A 6317-nucleotide genomic window follows, 5' to 3' on the forward strand; every position below is an offset into this window, starting at 1 on the left:
CCGCTGGCCACCCAGGGATCCCCATAGCAAACTTTAATGCAGATTTTATTAAGTGTATCCTTCTGATAGTACGATTATGATATCACCTTTTTATCTTTAACTTTGGAATTTACATCTGCCTCTGTCAAATTTCCATTGTTAATTCTTTCTTTTTTTATTTTCTTTCTTTCTTTCTTTCTTTCTTTCTTTCTTTCTTTCTTTCTTTCTTTCTTTCTTTCTTTCTCTCTTTCTTTTTTCACCTGGGACTATTTTTTTTTCATTTATTCATTCATGCCACAAATAACCATGAATACTTATTATACATCAAGAAGTATTCCAGTTGGAGATATGAAGGACAGTGAACCACAAAGAACACAATATTTCATGGCACCCCCTCTGCACATCTTCTTGGATGCAATGAACAAACCTTATGTCTTTTCAGTACAGGTGTCCAGGCAGCTCTTACTCGTAATCAAACACAATCCATTCTTTCTTACACTCCCTCTGAGCTCTTGCTAATGTACATGCTTTGCTAGTGGTGTTTCCAGGAGGGGACTGTGGGTGGTCAACTATTTGACTCTTTCCTGTTTTACATGTTTTAAAACATATTTATTTTAACTCTGCTCTTTAAAGAGAGTCTGGCTGGCTAGTGAATTCCAGGTCTCCAGATTTTTCCTTCAGCATTTTGAGTGTATGACCTCTATATTTAATAGAAGCCCCACTGTTGCTTTGTCATTTCTTTGGATGTGATCCATCTTCACCTTTTTGAGGCCATCTTTTCCTTTCCTGCACACTGTTGTGCATGATGTTACAATGTCTCTAGTCAGATTTATCATTATTTTCTTGCTAATCATTCAGTGAGGTTTCTCAGGTCAAGCTTTCATTCATTTCTGGAAAATTACCAGTCATTTTACTTGCAGGCATCATCATTTTTTTTTCCATTCCCCCTCTTTTTTCTTCCACTGGATATAGTTCTGAACTTCTTAGTCTACCCACAGAACTCTTACTTCTTCCATAATTCCCTCCTTAGTCTTACCAGGTGATGATACAGAAACCTCTCCCTCCATGCTATCCTTCATAAATCCTCTCTCTGAAGATACACCCAGTATATCACTGAGACAGTTTATTGAGGGTTACTAGGATTAGTATTTTTCTTTCAATAGTTATATTTTTCACTTCCAAGTTTTCCAATTTTTTCTTTGTTTAAATATTTCCCTTCTTGTGTCATAAATGCTACTTCCTTCCTCATGTCTTTGAGCAGTTAACATATTACTTTTAAGTTCTTGAATTGGTCTCTAATCCTTAGGGGTTAATTCTTCCATTTGTTGAATTTACCAGCTATTTTTGTGATAACACACTTCTTTATAGGCTTAATTTTTTTTAAATATTTTATTTATTTATTTATGAGAGACACACGGAGAGAGAGAAAGAAAGGCAGAGACACAAGCAGAGGGAGAAGCAGGCTCCATGCAGGGAGCCTGACGTGGGACTCGATCCTGGGTCTCCGGGATCACACCCTGGGCTAAAGGTAGCACTTAACCGCTGAGCCATCGGGGCCACCCAAAATTTTTTTAAAGAGTTATACTTGCTTGGTAGTTCTTCACCTGCAACCTTACTTTACATATGATCTATGTTTGCCTCAGCCTTGGTCCAGATGGGTTTCACATGTCCAAGCTTGGTCTTAGACTAGCAGACCAATTTGAATCTTTTTCTTCATATTAATGCTTTAATTTTGAACCTTAAATAAATATTATGTAGACTCAGTTGCTATGCCCCATGGTTTCTCTGCTTCTTTACTTTACAAGCATAAATTCAGTGCTCTCAAAAACAAAATCTACATTTAAGATTTTAAGAAACTACATATTTTATTTAAGAAGAAGTTGCATTTTTTTGAATAACTGACTTGAGAATAAATGACTAAAGATCTATGAACTAGAGGGGGAGGGAACAACATCAGGCATTTCCCAGGTCCCCACAAATCTCTCCTCACTGTAGTATTTTATATTTATGAATAAAACTGAAGACTGTATTTCTTGTACCATCTCCATTCCAGATCCCTTAGATCCATGGATTATTTTTCAGGATGGGCTAAGATCCTGGAAATGCCCATCCCACGAAATACATTGGTGCTCTGAGTCTTCTCCTGTTTGAGGACACATGATAAAGAGTTGGAGGGATCGATGAGAATCTCCTAAGGAAAAGCATGCGCAGTAGGAGGAATCCCACACTGAAAGAGCTTCTGCTGGGACCTGGAGAGTCTCTCCATGGGAGAGAGTGAGCTGGTCAACAAGGTGCCCAGTGGCCATTCTTTCGTAGATTCTGGTTTCTCCTCCTCTTTTCTAACCACCTCACACATGAAAACAGTCTGGGGGCCTTCTCCCTTCACATCATTTCCACTGGTGAAACACATGCATTCAGGTTTTCACTAAGCATTTCCTGTGCTTCACTAGGTATGAGATACTATGAGTTTTTATATTTGACTTCTTTCTCTCCTTAATAAAATTCTCAACAAATGCATCAAGTTCTGGTAGAGAACATCTGGGAGTCTCTGCTGCCATACCCTCTCCAGTTGGGTCGGTATCCCTATTGAGGAGCACTGGGTTGGGATGTTATTCTATAGTTCCTGGTGTGAGCTCCAGGGCAGATCTCTGCTGGAATCTTCTTTGCTCGGTGAAAACAGCAGCCCTTGACCTACAGAGGATAGAATCCCAGAAGTGCGGAGCCTGACTCCCCAGGATGGAAACCAGAGGACAAGGATGCTGTTCTGCTCAGCAGCCTGATGAAACATTTCTGTCCAGAGTCCTGATGAAGAATTTCTTTTCTTTCTTTTTTTTTTTTTTTCTGATGAAGAATTCCATGTGGGTCAATGGGTCACAATCTTTTGATGCTTTTCCTAAACTGCCCTCGATTGACTGATAACCATCAGCAGACACTTCATCAAAGGACAGCTTCACAGCTCTTGATCCTTTGGCTCAGAGCTAGTCTGCCCTGCAGCTCCCGGGAATCCTTGTTCCATCCTTTCAATTGGCTGGTGCTGCACGCCGAACACTTTATACATTGGGTCTCCTTCTGCTCTAGCATATTCTAGAGTATGTTCTAGAATATATTTCAGAGTGTGAGAAGGGCTATTCTTTTTTTTTAATTTTTATTTATTTATGATAGTCACACACACACACACACACACACACAGAGATTGAGAGAGAGAGAGGCAGAGACATAGGCAGAGGGAGAAGCAGGCTCCATGGAGCCCAATGTGGGATTCAATCCCGGGTCTCCAGGATCGCGCCCTGAGCCAAAGGCAGGCGCTAAACCGCTGCGCCACCCAGGGATCCCGAGAAGGGCTATTCTAACCCCTGGTTTGGATACCAACTTTCAGACCTACATGTTCAGGCTTATCTCTTTTTTTTTTTCATTTGTTTTCATTGAAGTTTGATTTGCCAACATATAGCATAACACCCAGTGCTCATCCCATCAAGTGCCTCCCTCAGTGCCCATCACCCAGTCACCCCTTCCCTTCACCCACCTCCCCTTCCACAACCCTTTGTTCATTTCCCAGTGTTAGGAGTCTCTCATGTTTTGTCTCCTTCTCTGATATTTCCCACTCATTTCTCCTCCTTTCCCCTATAATCCCTTTCACTATATTGCCCGTATGAGTGAAACCATATGATTGTCCTTCTCTGACTGACTTACTTCCCTCAGCATAATACCCTTCAGTTCCATCCATGTTGAAGCAAATGGTGGGTCGTTTCTAATGGCTGAGGAATATTCCATTGTATGTATAGACCACAACTTCTTTGTCCATTCATCTCTCGAGGGACATTGTGGCTCCTTCCACAGTTTGGCTGTTGTGGACATTGCTGCTGTGAAAATTGGAGTGAAGGTGTTCCAGCATTTCACTTCACCTGTATCTTTGATGTAAATAAGAAGTTGTCTCATTTGCTGCTGAAGATGCCAGGCTGAATGCGCCCCGGGGCGGCGGTGGGGGACCCCAGCTTCCCTTTGCTTGTGGCCCAGACAGCGGCCCCAACCAGTGAAACTCACATCCTGGCCTTCCTGGCACCACTTGTGCCTCCAGCCCAAGCTTGGCCACCTCTGCCCCTCTTCTGCAGATGCAGCGGCCACCTTCTGTCGATGGCTTTTTACATCTTTGATTTGACATTGTCATCTTTTACCTGATTCTTATCATCAGGTCACATTTATCTCCATATTTTGAATAAATGAGAGGCAAAACTGAAAACTTTGAGGAAAAAGAATGATTTCTCAGGGTTAGAGAAGCATAAAAGATGTAACCATTGTCATATTTTGAGCACTCAGTTATCCACGACAGTTAGAACTTTGACCTTCTGAACTGCATCAGGAGGACCTACAGGTGACAGCTGCAGGACACAGGTCGTGCCTCAGGGGAGAAGAAAGCTTATCATTGGAAGGGACTACAAATGGAATGAATGAGACTTCCACAGTGCCATGAATTCCTGGCTACTGCAACGGGGCTGGAAGATGACCTGGTGATGGAGACATATAAACTATATAGAAGTTTAACTAGAAGTTACCATAGGTGTGTCCACCATGTCTCTTCAACACTTTTTCTCGGGTTCTAGTATTTTATCGTTTAAATGAGTTAATAATCCTCCTGAACTTATCAAAAGTAATTAAAAAAATCACTCACCAGTAGAATTTAATTAGTCAAAGTTAAAGATTTATCAACATATGAAAAATTTACCAACAGATTCTCTGCTGTAGCAGGAGAACATTTCTCTTTGAACATCAACCCTGTAGAGCCGAGTTTATGAATGTGTTTGGTAAAAGACATAGGAATATTATATCTATTATTCACATATAAGTTGTAGAGTATTTCTATGGAAGAAGTTCATTTCTTGTAATATATCTGATTTGCTAAAAGATAGAGCATGTGATAATCTGCTCATTTCCAAAACAGCTCTGTTGAAAAATTAGATATTTAATACTTTGATTGCTGATTCAGACCTTCAGGATCATATAAGCAAAGAGATGTCTTTAAACAATATTGTTTCATGAGAATCTTTCATCTTTAAAGATGATGCAATTCCGGAGTTCAGAACACTATGACTTTCTATTACCTGGAGATGACAAGCAATGTAACTGTAACCATGAACATGGAAGTACACTACAATTATTTGGAAAACGGGTTTGGGGATGTTCAGAAAACTATTTTCCCTGTCACTGGATAAGTGTTACTCACTTTACTGCCTTCAGAAACCAATTTCAATTTTTTTCTGAAAACTTTTTTTAAGACATTGGAAAAAATAAACTCTTTTCTTTTCTTTCTTTCTTTCTTTTTTTTTTTTTTTTTTTTTTGAGAGGGAGAAAGCAGGGTCAGGGTCAGAGGGACAGACCCAAACAGACTGCCTGCTGAGCACAGAGCCCAATAAGGGGCTCGACATCACAACCCTAAGATCATGACCTGAGCCAAAACCAAGAATTGGATATTCAACCCACTGAGCCACCAGGCACTCCAGAATACATTCTTGAATTCAGTTTTTTTCTTGAAGCACATTTGAGCATCTAAATGCTTTTGCTTAAAAACTATGCCAGTTATACTTTCATTTAGTTTCTCCTGAATCTTGGTTGTACAACTTAATCTAAGTTTGAGAAACATAAGAAAAAATGGAAAGAAAAAGCATGTAAAATACTACTATGAATTAATTTCCTTGCTCAAACTTGCCAATTTCCTTACCAAAGAGTGGTTATCATTAAAGCATTAGCTTTTAAGAATAAATGCAGGAAATAATTTGTCAGACCACACTCTGATTATATAATAAACAGAAAAATTATCTATTTCGAGACCAAATCTGCTTATTAGATAATTGAAGAGTGGCAAAAATCCCTATTTTCTGTGTACAAATAGCATGTTAACTGTAGATCTTGAATCACTTTCAATGAATGTGTCAATTTTTTCCTGCCCTACATTGCTTTATTCTGACTCTGTCCAGATACCACTCCTCTTACACTGTTCTCCTTTACCTATCCAAGTTTGATCATATTTTTACACTAAAATATCATTTGCAAAAAAGATCTTTCCCTTTCCTTTGTCATTACCCTCCTTTGTTCTATAGGACCTGCAGAAGCTTGATGGTTCCCAGCACAGAGTGCAGACACCTGCTGTGTACATAGCAGATAATTAAACCTGGTCAATATATCTGCTCACTAAGGCAAGTGAAAATGCTCAAATCGCTTCCTTCCTCATCTATAAATAAATAACCTCTGCCCTTGTCACCCTTGCCTATGGCATGCCTTCTACCTACAAGAGCCAAATAACCAAAAGGGCAGGGAAATCATTATTTTTTTTTTAACCACTGGAT

This window comes from Canis lupus, chromosome 26 (assembly GCF_011100685.1).
Source record: "Canis lupus familiaris isolate Mischka breed German Shepherd chromosome 26, alternate assembly UU_Cfam_GSD_1.0, whole genome shotgun sequence".
NCBI lineage: Eukaryota > Metazoa > Chordata > Mammalia > Carnivora > Canidae > Canis > Canis lupus.